At 41.7% G+C, this 12,521-nt stretch overlaps 1 long non-coding RNA gene across 1 annotated transcript in view; it reads left to right on the top strand.

Annotated features, from left to right (window-relative positions):
• The first annotated feature begins 2,385 nt into the window (after nucleotides 1-2,385).
• The window catches only part of LOC103876830, an 82,867-nt gene continuing 72,731 nt past the window's right edge, over nucleotides 2,386-12,521 (top strand). The window contains exon 1 of the long non-coding RNA XR_636235.4: nucleotides 2,386-3,698. This is a non-coding gene — a long non-coding RNA (uncharacterized LOC103876830). The remainder of the gene's footprint in view (nucleotides 3,699-12,521) is intronic.

Here is a 12,521-nt window from a genome sequence, read left to right as displayed (position 1 = left end):
ACTTCCCTGAGCCTCAGTTTTCTCATTTGCAAAATGAGAATAATAAATAGTTCCTGCCTTGTGGAGCTGTGATGAGGTGCTAGTACCTGTAGTATATGCTTAGCAAATGAGAGTTGCCTTCTTTTTACTTCTTCCTTCTATCCATCTCTATCTAATTTGGCTTATGAATTTGCTCCAGTTAAATGCCTCAGGGAGATGAAAATGTGAATGTCAATCAACCTAGAAAGAAAGTGCTTATGCACTATGACCCATGGAGAACCATTAGTCCTCAAAAGCACTGGGCAAGTAGGCAGTTGTGGCCTGCAGCCACAATTTGGCACTGAATCATGTCCTGTTTAGCATTGTTCACTAATTGTTTCAAGTTATTTTCCCTCTCTGAGATTCAATTTCCTAGCTAGTTGTAACATGAGCTTGGATGAGATCCTCTTTAAGCCCTGTCTAATTCTTCTCAGTTCTCTTTTCTGCTCCTATACCCCCATTTACATACAAAAACTCAGAAAATAGAAACAACTATGGAAAGCTAAGCAAATCCCTTACACAGAGCTCAGATTCTCTCCAGTATGATATACAGGCACAGTCTGGGGCCTCTGGTTGCTGCCCAGAACTCTCACCATTTTGCACCATCCTATTATAATACAAAGTCAGTGTCTTTGTATTATAAACCCCACAGCGAGTATCTGATGACAAGACGAACTCCACCCCACAGCGAGTATCTGATGACAAGACGAACTTCTGAGCTCAGGGATTCAAGACCAGCATTCAAAACAGTTCCACTAGAATAAGTTGGTTCAGAGAGTCACTGAAATGGTCACACTTTGTGCTTACTCTCAAGAGCCATGCTTCTAAACTTTAGCTATGCATTAGCATCACCTGGGGAGCTTTCAAAATAGCAGAGATCATCATTGTATTTGGTTTAGGATGGGCCTAGGCAGTGATATTTTTTAAAAGCTCTCCAGGCAATTGTAAGTGCATTCAAGATGGAGAATTATTGATTTAGGTCAGATACTAGAGTGTAATTATTGGGGCCCACCTCTGAGTTTCTGGACACACCGGCAATAACCCTGACAGGCTCTGAGTAGGACTGATGTTGGATGAATCAATGGATGAATGAACAAATAACTGTGAGATAGTATAGTGGCAAGAGTGTTGGACTAAAGGCCAGAAAACCATATTCCCAGCCCTGGCCCAATCACTGTGTAAATACTGTACCAGCAATTATTTTCCCTGAGCCTCCATTTGCTCTCTTGTGAAAAGGGGATAATAAAATCTGCTTTATGTGAAGATAGTGCATGTCAAAGTGCTTTGCATATGTGTACATCATATTGAGAAATTGTTAAAAATAAATCATAACAGCCATCCTAGCCAACTGTTTTTTTTTTAAATAAAACTTGGAACTGCGAATTAATGCAGAAATTGACTGTAGGGTCAGAGTGGGAAGCAGACTCCACACTGCAGCCATGTGGTTCGTGTTCCCCTAGTTTAAACCTAGTGTGATTACTGTATTGGGAGATCGCTATAGGATGTTTGTGCCCCCACGCCCAAATTCATATGTGGTAGCCTAATCCCCAATGTGATGGTATTTGGAGGTGGAGATTGTGGGGGGTATTCATGCCCTTATAAAGAAGAGCTCCCTCTCCCCTTCCATCATAGGAGGACACAGCAGAAAGCATCATCTGTGAACCAGGAAGCAGGTCGTCATCAGACACGGAATCTGCCAGCACCTCGATCTTGGACTTCTCAGACACTAGAACTATGAGCAATACATTTTTGCTGTTTGTAAGCCACCCAGTTTATGATATTCTTTTTTCTTTTTCTTTCTTTTTTATTAAGTTATTTTTTTGTTTTGTTTTGTTTTGTTTTGAAATGGGGTCTTGCTCTGTTGCCCAGGCTGGAGTGCAATGGCACGATCTCGGCTCACTGCAACTCTGCCTCCCAAGTTCAAGCCATTCTCCTGCCTCAGCCTCCTGAGTAGCTAGGATTACAGGCACGCACCATCACACCTGGCTAATTTTTTGTATTTTCACTAGAGACAGGGTTTCACCATGCTGGCCAGGCTGGTCTCGAACTCCTGGCCTCAAGTGATCTGCCTGCCTTGGCCTCCCAAAGTGCTGGGAGTACAGGCGTGAGCCACCATGCCTGGCCTTTAAAAATTTTTTTTTGAGATGGGATCTTGCTTTGTTACCCAGGCTGCAGTACAGTGTTACAATCTCAGTTCACTGCAACCTCCCTGTCCTGTGCTCAAACAATCCTCCAGCCTCAGCCTCCCAAGTAGCTGGGACCACAGGAGCTGCCACCACGCCTGGCTATTTTTTATGTTTTTTTTAGAGATGGGGATTTCACCATGTTGCCCAGGCTGGTCTCCAACTCCTGGGCTCAAGTGATCCCCCCCACCTTGGCCTCCCAAAATGCTGAGATTGCAGGCATGAGCCACCACACCTGGCCTAGTTTATGGTATTCTATTGTAGCAGCCCTAATGAACCAAGACAGGGATCATGAAGCCGTGGTGACTGACCAACATCCCACCCCCTGCCAACAAGCCTTGCACCTCAGGTCCCACTAAGGCCCCTCCCCGGCTGCCTCGTTGCCATCTCCCTGTTTCTCAGCACAGTTCTGGCTTGGAGTAGGTGATCAGTGGATGCATGAGTGAGTGTCCCTGGATTTCTGAGTGCAGCTTTAATACATGCCTCTGCCTTTTCTGTTGTGGCAACTTTCTGGACCACCCATCTGACAACTTTGGAGTGGTTTCATGTAAGGGGCATGAGTCTGCTGACTCCTCAGTTTGGATGCCCCCTACTGCCACCTGTGAGAAGTTCCCATTCTCTTGCCCCCAGCAATTTGGGCCCCCCACTAGTCAGACCAGTCTTGGCTCTTCATGAAGGGGAATGTGGAATTCAGACAAAACACATGGTGTTTGCCCAGGATCTTGCTGTTTTCATTTATGTTTTTAAATAACTTGTTTTTCTTATTATTACAAAGTAACACATGTTTGAAAAAATTTGGAAAAACCAGTCAAGCAAATATTAAGAAAGTACAAACCTTTCACAAATCCCTCAATCTGAAAGAATCACTGCTTAATGTTCTTATTTTTGTGTATCCACCAGATACACACACATGTATACATACATGTTTAGAAAAATTGGGTCATCCTGTACTTAGCCATTTATAACCTGCTTTTTCACTTAATAATGTTCTACTGCCTTGAAGAGTCATCTTGCCCTATTATTTACCTCGAGCCCCATGTGTCCACTTCTACTGCCATGAGTTGCTTACGGTTATTTACAAACTGAGCAACATAAATTAGAACAGGACAAATCAATCCGGTGTGCAGGGCTTTTCTAGCTAACTGGCGCCTGGTAATGGGTGCTTTCACCAGTGGTGTCTGCTCAGCGACAAACCCTACATGTTCTAAAATATTTGTTTCATCAAGAGCTCCAGGGCTCAGGCTGTAACAGAAACAACAAGTTTACGGAGCAGCCATACCCTTAAAACTGCTATGGTTTCTATGAAACTGGAAAATTCCATTGCCACAGCCAATGTCAACAGGCAAGAAAGGAATGCAGGCACTCAAAGGAAGGGAAGAATTTGACGAACAGACTATGGGTAACTGGCAACAATTCCGTGAAAATGACCAGAAGGCACCGGCTTCTGTCATCGGGGTTCAGAAATGAGAGTCCAGGCATTGGCCCTCCCTGAAGCAGGTAAGGTAGTAAACCTGTAATATATGTTTGTGTAAAGAAGAAACCTAGGCTAGGGTTCTGGCAGTGATGGAACTAGCTAACAGTATCCCAGGAGCCCCCAGCCCTCCCCTGGGGACTTGTCCCCCAATCTTACAATACTCCTTGGCCAAGTGCCCACGTGCCCACACCACAGGCCACCTCGAGATTCTTGCAGATGCTGTGCCTCCAAATGGGAAGCTTGATGGCTGCTGAGGGGAGGAGGTGGGGGCTTGCAGGGAGAGAGTTGGGATTCGGACTGAGAGAGAGTGAGTGGGTGTCACACGCATCACATGTCACGCAAGGAGAGATTACATTCAGATCCCTTCTAGATTCACACTTCCCACCAATATTATTGCAGAAGTCTCTGAACTGGGACCCCTTGTTTCTTGTTTCTTGATGCCTTTCTTTACCATCCATTAACCAAAATGCCACCTAGAGTGATTTTCAATTACCTTCTAATTAGATAATTCTTATTTAAAATGTTCTTTTCTTCTATTTATGGAAAGCAAGTAGTACCTGCACATTGTTTAAAAATCAAACACAACCAAAAGATCCATAATGAAAAACGTTAGTCTCTTGTCTCTGCTCCCCACCCATTCCCTACTGACTTGCCCCAGTTCTGGCTACCAAAGGTGACTACTCCTAAACTTTTTCTTTTTTTTTTTTTTTTTTGTGGCAGTTGTGGTGCTTAGCTTCATATTCCTTAATATCATGCTTATATTGTTATTTCCTGACCCCTCAATTTTAAACTTTAAACTGCCTCCTTTTTATGTAGATGAGGATTTTTAAAAATGTATAAACAGCTTTATTGAGGTATAAGGGACATAGAATAAACTGCATGTATTTAAAGTCATGTATTTAAAGTGTACAGTTTGGCCAGGAGTGGTGTCTTGCACCTGTAATCCCAGCACTTTTGGAGGCTGAGGTGGGAGGATCACTTGAGCCCAGGAGTTCGAGACCAGCCTGGGCAACATAACATGACCCCATCTCTACAAAAAAATAAAAAATTGGCTGGGTATTTTGAGACCCTGTCAGAAAGAAAAAAGAAAGAAAGACAGAAAAAAAGAAAGAAAGAAGAAAGGACGAAAGAAAGGAAGAAGATTAAGAAAGGGAGAAGATTAAGAAAAAGATTTTGTGCTAGAAAAAAAAAAGAATAATGAATAAGCACATGAAAAGATACTAGCACTAGAGAAACGCAAACTAAAACCACATTAGATTAACTAAAATTTAGAAACCTGACCATACCAAATGTTGCCAAAGATATAGAGGAACTAGAACTCTCATACTGCTAGTGGAAATACAAAATGATAGAACTACTTTGGAAAACAGCTTGGCACTTTCTTAAAAAGGTAAACATGCACTTACCATATGGTAGTGTATGATTCAGCTACTCCACTCCTAGGTATTTACTCACTAGAAAAGACAGCAGATGTCGATACAAAGACTTGTACAGGAATATTCATAACAGCTTTATCTGTAATAGCCCCAAACTGGAAACAGCCTAAATGTCCATTAAAGCTGAATGGATATACAAACTGTAGTATTAGGTTAGTGCAAAAGTATTAGGTTTTTGCCATTGAATGGCAAAAACCTAATACTTTTGCACCAACCTAATATATTCATACAGTGGGCTACTACTTAACAATATAAAGGAATGAACTATTGATATATGCAACAAGATGGCTGAATCTCAAAGTCATTATGTTGAGTGAAATAAGCCAGGCCAAAAGAGTATATACCATGTGATTCCATTACATAAAACTCTTGAAAATGCAAGCTAACCAATAGTGACAAAGAACAGATCAGGGGTTGCCTGGGAATGGTGGCAGGAAAGAAGTCAGAGAAGGGAGTGGCTAAGGGATGAGAATACTTCTAGAGGTGATAGATATGTTCATGTTTTTGATTGTGGTGATGGTTTTGTGGGTGTACCTAAGACCAAATGTATCAAATCATACACTTTATTTATTTATATTTATTTTAACTGTTTTTAGAGACAGGGTCTCGCTCTGTAGCCCGGGCTGGAGTGCAGTGGTGTGATCATGGCTCACTGCAATCTCAGACTCATGGGTTCAAGTGATCCTCCTACCTCAGCCTCCCAAGTAGTTGGGACTCCAGGAATGTGCCAACATACCTAGCTAATTTTTTTTACTTTTTAATTTTTTTATAGATATGGGGTTTCGCCATGTTGCCCAGGTTGGTCTCAAACTCCTGGGCTCAAGCAGTTTGCCCACCTTGGCCTCCCAAGTGTTGGGATTACAGGTGTGAGCCATGGTGCCCAGCTCATTCTGCCTTTGTATTATATTGTTACATGTTTGTATTTATATTATATTGTTACATTTTATGACTATATATATTATTATTCAACCAAGGGGTCAAAATTAACATAACCAAAAATATTAATTATTGCTTAATGATATCAGTGTTAATGATATCAAATGCTGCCTGATGTGATGCATTCAAAAAGATAATACATTACAGTTGAAGTAGCCTTGCCTAAAATGCATAATTTAAATCGCATCGTAAGACAAAATCAGACAAACCCACAAGGGAAATTCTAAAACACAACAAGTCTGTGCTCTCCAAGAAAAGCCAATATCCAGAAAGACAAAGGAAAGCTGAAGAAGTGTGACATTGGATTGTATCCAAGACAAGATGTTTCCCTGCTGAAAGGCCAGATCTAGCTCTAGACTTACCTGGACTGGGTAAGTCTTAGCATCCCAGAGGTTCGGGGAACAACATGGTGGCAGAAGTTTTTAGGCAGCAGTGGGTGGGAAATTCAATGAATTCTGGAATCACAGATCAGGAGGCAAACGAGGTGGTGCCTAGGGTGAGGTATAGGGGAAGGGGCATGAAGCTTTCATACCCTCTTTTGGCAGGCCATCCTCTGGGAGCCTCCACATGTTCAGCTAGCCAGAAGTTCCTTATTCTTCTATCTTCTTTGGTGAAGTGTCTATTCAAATATTTTGCCAATTTAAAAAACTGTGTTTTTTTCTTACTATTGCGTTTGGAGAGTTTGTCATACATTCTGTATATAAGCCCTTTATCAGCTATGTAGTTTGCCAAGATCTTCTGTGGGGCTTGTCTTTTCATTCTCTTAACAGTGTTTTTAGAAGAGCAGAAGCTTAAAAATTTAGAAAGTACAATTTATCAATTTGTGCTTTTTGTGTTGCCTAAGAAAATGTTTGCCTAATCCAACTTCATGAAGTTTTTCTTCTATGTTTTTTTCTTGAAGTTTTATAATTTAGGCTTTTACATTTAGGTCTGAAATACATTTTGAATTCATTTTTATACATGGTGTGAGATATGGCTCAGTTATTATATGTTTTTGCATGTGGATATCAAGTTGTTCCAGCTCTATTTGTTGAACAAACTGTCTTTCCTATACTAAATTGCCTTTGTATCTTTCTTGAAAATCTATGGTCCCTATATGTGTGGGACTATTTTTGGACTCTGTAATTCTGTATTCTGTTTCATTGATCTATTCATCTATTATTGCACCAATGCTAAACATATTTCATTACTGTAGCTTTATAGTAAGTCTGCAAATCAGGTAATATTAGTTCTCTAACTTTGTCTTTTTTGTTTTTCAAAGTTGTTTTGGCTCTTCTAAGTCCTTTGCATTTTCATTAAAATCAACATCAATTTCTACAAAGACTCCTGCTATGATTTTAATTGGGATTACATTGAATCTTTATATTAATTTGGGAAGAATTGACACATTAAAAAATATTAAGTCTTCTGATCCTGGAAAATCAAACCTGAAATATGCCCGAGCATGGTGGATCACGCCTGTAATCCCAGCACTTTGGGAGGCTGAGGCGGGAGGATCACTGTAGCCCAGGAGTTCAAGACTAGCCTGGGCAACATAGAGAGACCTTGTCTCTATTTAAAAAAAGAAAAAAGAAAAGAAAAGAAAAAAGAAAAAAAGAAGCTGAAATGCGGAAATACTCAGAATTTCAGTTACAGAATTGCTTTTCTGTTATTTTCTAATATTTTTATAATATAGTTATATCAATAAATAGTATTTTCTAAGAATTTGCCATGTGCCAAGAACTGTGGAATATTTAGTTTAAATCTTACAAAATTCTACCAAGTTAATACTATTATTAGTTCTATGTCACAGATGAGGAAACTGAGAATCAGAGAGATTAACAGACTGCTTCAGAACACATAGCTAGTAAATGGTGCAGCCAGACTTACTTTATATTACTTTTATAGTTTTAAGACCAGACTCTATAAATTGCCTTCATCTAAACCCTCAAAGCTAAGCTTTATTTGAGCAAAATCCCACCAACTATATCTGTCCCTCCAGCTAGCTCCAGCTTTTATTAAATGAGATAACCAGTGGGAGAGAAGTTCATGGAATTGAGAGGAAAAAAAAAAAAAAAAAAACAGCTTCAAGTGAACTGTAGCTCAGTCCTTGGACTGGCATTGCCTGCAGGGGTGGCCCCTGGCCTGGACATGGGACCTGAAATGTGGGAAGCTGGTTTCTTTTCTTTTTCTTTTTTTTTCTCCTTTTTTTTTTTGTACTTCAGAGACACCAGAGTTAACATTATTTTTGATTCTGGGAAAAATAAAAGAAGTTGTAGAGCAATGCTCTTTCCTCGCTAATGACGTCTGTGTGAACTTCTATGATTCACACTATCCTTGAGGTTTATCACATCTGAACCTGAAAATCACTTTCCAGTTTGACTTTAACTCCATGAATCACCCCTTGTGCTCCAGGATCACCCCTCCAAACAAGACAGGGAGGTTGAAACTAAGAGGAAAATGACTTTTAGGGGGTTTCAGAAACAGAAACTTTTCACATTGAGCATGGTTTCTCTAAAAAGTATATTTGAATTAGAGAGCACAATATTGTTCCTTAAGATTACTGGTAAACAGGAAGTGCAGCCTGAGGCCCAGCACGCAGAGATTCAGGAAAAAGAGAGGGTATTTGGGGGCTGTCAACATTTTATATTACTTCAATTTTGATTTAGGGAGGTGGAAATTTCCAGTCTGCGTCAGAACACCCCTAAGGGGACAACAGGAAGATAGAATGGGAACTTTGGGTTCTGATATAATACAATTACTCCACAAATACTGTCTGGTACTTAGCTCTTGAGACCCAAGAGGTGTCTTCGGACTGAAAGGACTACACACCAAAAGGCAAGTTGAAACTGTCGCATATTTCAGGGGTAAAGAACAAAAGCATCACTCATTGCTTCTGAAAATCAACTTAGAGAGGAGGGTGAGAGTGAGCTATGGAATTTCTTCATCATTTCTTGTCTTCTCTGTTGAGAAGTAAATAACCAGGTCTTTCCTGATTCATCAGACTTTGAAGCACACACATACACAAACCCTAACAATCCTATCAGAGAGAATCTGAACATGAGATAGGACGCAGCACATAAATAAAAGCAATTCTACAAGTGATGAAGAGATGGAAGACTCAGATAGCATGCACAGGAGTGTTTACTATGTAAGACAGACAGCTTTGGAGCTAGATAAAGAAGACAGAATAGTTATTTCCCGGGCTCAGCCATCGAGATAAGGGCTGGTGGATACCCTGGGAAGTTGCAAGCAAAATATTACAGCTCATGAAGGGTCTCTGCCCAAGAGCAGCTAGGAACTCAGTAAAGCAATAACCTTGAGACTGTCACATATCAGAGCTTGAGATGAAAGTGGCCTCTAAGGTCGGGTCTGAGTGGCAGGAGGAAAACTGGCACCAGCAGAACGTGGACTGGCCTATGGGCAAAGTACAAGGGGGAACAATAAAACAAAACGTTTCAAGGTAGGAAGAGATTGTTGGTGATGGACTGCTGGAAAGAGATTTGGGAAAACGTTTTATTACTTTTGGATGCTGACAGCCAATGTATCATATCCAAGTTTCCTGATGGTGTAGTAATAACAAAGGCAAAGCAATAATAAAGGACAAGGCAATGAAATAAAAAAAAAGATTTATTTTATTTAGTTACTAGGGTTGGCAAAGGCACAGGTGGTACAATGCAAATAAATGGCGAAGTCCAGTGTGACAGGAAGAGAAGGGAAAGTGTGAGAACCAAAGAGGAATGAGGAAAAACTAGGGGTTAGAATGGATCGTTTGGGCAAAGAATGAGAAAATTTTGTGAGACATTGGAAAATTGGAAGCATTCAGGGATCTTGGTCCTTTTCTAGAGAAGAATCCTATTGTCCTATATTATTATGTCAGTGAACACATGTGGGGGTCTCTAAAGTCAAGGGATCATCCCCACAATGAGAGAGCCCAATAATAGTTCTGCCAAATACCACAGAGACCCCCAGCTTCTGAGATCCCCAAGCTTTGTGGTTCCTGAGTGAGGAGACACAGAAACCGCAGTGTAGGATTTGGTATTGACCTTTTTAATCCCTGTACATGGAACATGTGAGATTTCGCACAGACTTGAAGCCTGCATAGATCTGACTTGGTGTTTTTCAGACTCTGCCCCTCACCTTCTCTGTATGTAGGTCTTTGCTGGAGCCCTGTGTATGGTGAACCACGGCTTTCCTACCTGGGCTCCAAACCCAGTGCTTCTAATCCTGCCTTCCAGATTTTACTCTTAGCTGACCCATTGGCATCCTATCCCAGGATCATCAATTCAGAATCTCCATCACATTTGGGTGCAGTGGATCATGTTTATAATCTCAGCACATTGGGAGGCCATGGCAAGATCACTTGAGTCCGGGAGTTTGAGACCAGCCTGGGCAATGTGGTGGCTGTCTCTACAAAAAATAAGAAAAAAAATTAGCCTGGCATGGTGGCATGTGCCTGTGGGGCCAGCTACTCAGGAGGCTGAGGTAGGAGGATCTCTTGAGCCTAGGAAGTTGATGCTGCAGTGAGCCAAGATCCCGCCACTGCACTCCAGCCTGGGTGACAGAGCAAGATCCTGTCTCAAAATAAATAAAGAATCTCCATCACCAATGAGTATTTATCGGGTGACCACAAGGTACAATAACTCCCCATGTACACTCTGAGGTGGAAGAAAAAAGACCAGTTTGGAGAAAGGATACATTTACAAACAGATAACTTGTCTCATACTCCACAGGAAATCAATGACTTTCTCCTTTTATCTTCGTCACCACCACCACCACCATTTTTATCATCATCATCACCATCATCATGATACAAATAGATATTCCACTTGTGGCTCAACTAGGCTGACAGCTTTATGTGTAATATGTTATATAATCTTTCTCCCAATATTGTAAAGAGAGCATTATTTATCATCCCCTTTGTACAGATGAGGAAACTGTGGGTTAGTTTGCTCAAGGCTAAGCATCTGGGGAGTGATGCACCCGGCAGTCAAGTCTAGAGCCTGCCACCTTACTTATTAGCCTACGCTCTTGCTTAAATCTTCTACTTCTCCTTATCGTCTTATTTTTCCTAGCTCAAACATGAGTTCCCCTACAGGTTCAGTTGAGGTACATAGCAGGTGTTCAATAAATAATATTTGTTCAGTTTATTTGAAATGGGCTCACTGATACTCACAGCTGCATCATGAATCCACTGGCCTTATGGAGCCTGCTTTGGAGGGTTTTATCTTCATCACTTCATCCTTTCTTTCTTTTTGAGAGAGAGTCTCACTCTGTCGCCCAGGCTGGACAGCAGTGGTGCGTGGATCCCTTCTTTTTTTTTCTTTTTCTTTTTTTTTTTGAGACGGAGTCTCGCTCTGTTGCCAGGCTGTAGTGCAGTGGCACGATCTCGGCTCACTGCAACCTCCACCTCCCAGGTTCAAGCGATTCTCCTGCCTCAGCCCCCCGAGTAGCTGGAACTACAGGCGCACACAACTACACCCAGGTAATTTTTATATTTTTAGTAGAAACGGGGTTTCACCATGTTAGCCAGGATGGTCTCGATCTCTTGACCTCGTGATCTGCCCGCCTTGCCCTCCCATAGTGCTGGGATTTTAGGCGCGAGCCACTGAGCTGGGCCTGTGGGATCCCTTCTTTCATCAGTTGAGGTCCTCCAATCAGCTGGCCAGCTTTGAGCTATGTGAAGTAACACATTTTCAAGCCTCGAGCCCTGGGCCACTGTGACCCAGTGTGGGGAAAAGAACAGAGCAAATTCTCATTATTGGCAGCTCAGTATTTTATCCACAGCGGATGGGGACATACAAGACTCCGAGGCACAGGCGGCTGCCAGCCTGACTCAATGTCTTGGCACTCTTTATGATTGTCACGGAAAAGCTGAATCCAGAATGAACATCTGCCCAGGCTAGTCAGAGAGGAAACAGCTCTTGGTTAGCTAATTAATTGCTTTTTCATCTGCATCAGATGATTCTGTTTTAGTGCAGTGGCTTTAACACAAGGGTCTGGGAGCCTGGATTTACTCTTTTCACATTTCCCGGGTGGTAGTAGTAGGTCCTTGTACCTCCCAGCCCAGGTCCTATCCTGTCTGGCTGGCTCCTTGAAGAAGAAAAAGACCTTACATTTGTCTAGGCAGACTTATTGTTTCTTGAAAGAGTGAGCATCTGAGCTGGAGGCCTTTATAGCCTATAGTTTTTGAGAGTGGGGTCCACATGTGCCTCTCACTATAGTTCAGATGACTTCACCCATGATGTACCCAGCACCCACTGCATGTAATGACAGAACACGGGTTCTTCCAACCTAGTCTGGTGTGTCTGTGTGATGTGAGAGGGGAGGGCAACAGATAAGATTTATACACAGAAGCAATAATGGAACAATTCAAAATAATGTGTGTTCAAGGGCTAAATTGCTTAGCAGTTGTGCAGCTACAGGGAGAGAGCAGTTAAACCCACAAAGTCCTTGGAGGATAAAAGAAATTTAGAGAAATGAAGAGGACCTTCT

The sequence above is a fragment of the Papio anubis genome, chromosome 14 (assembly GCF_008728515.1).
Source record: "Papio anubis isolate 15944 chromosome 14, Panubis1.0, whole genome shotgun sequence".
In the NCBI taxonomy this organism is placed as follows: domain Eukaryota; kingdom Metazoa; phylum Chordata; class Mammalia; order Primates; family Cercopithecidae; genus Papio; species Papio anubis.
Note: the sequence above shows the minus strand (reverse complement) of the source record. Positions and strands in the feature narration are given on the sequence as shown.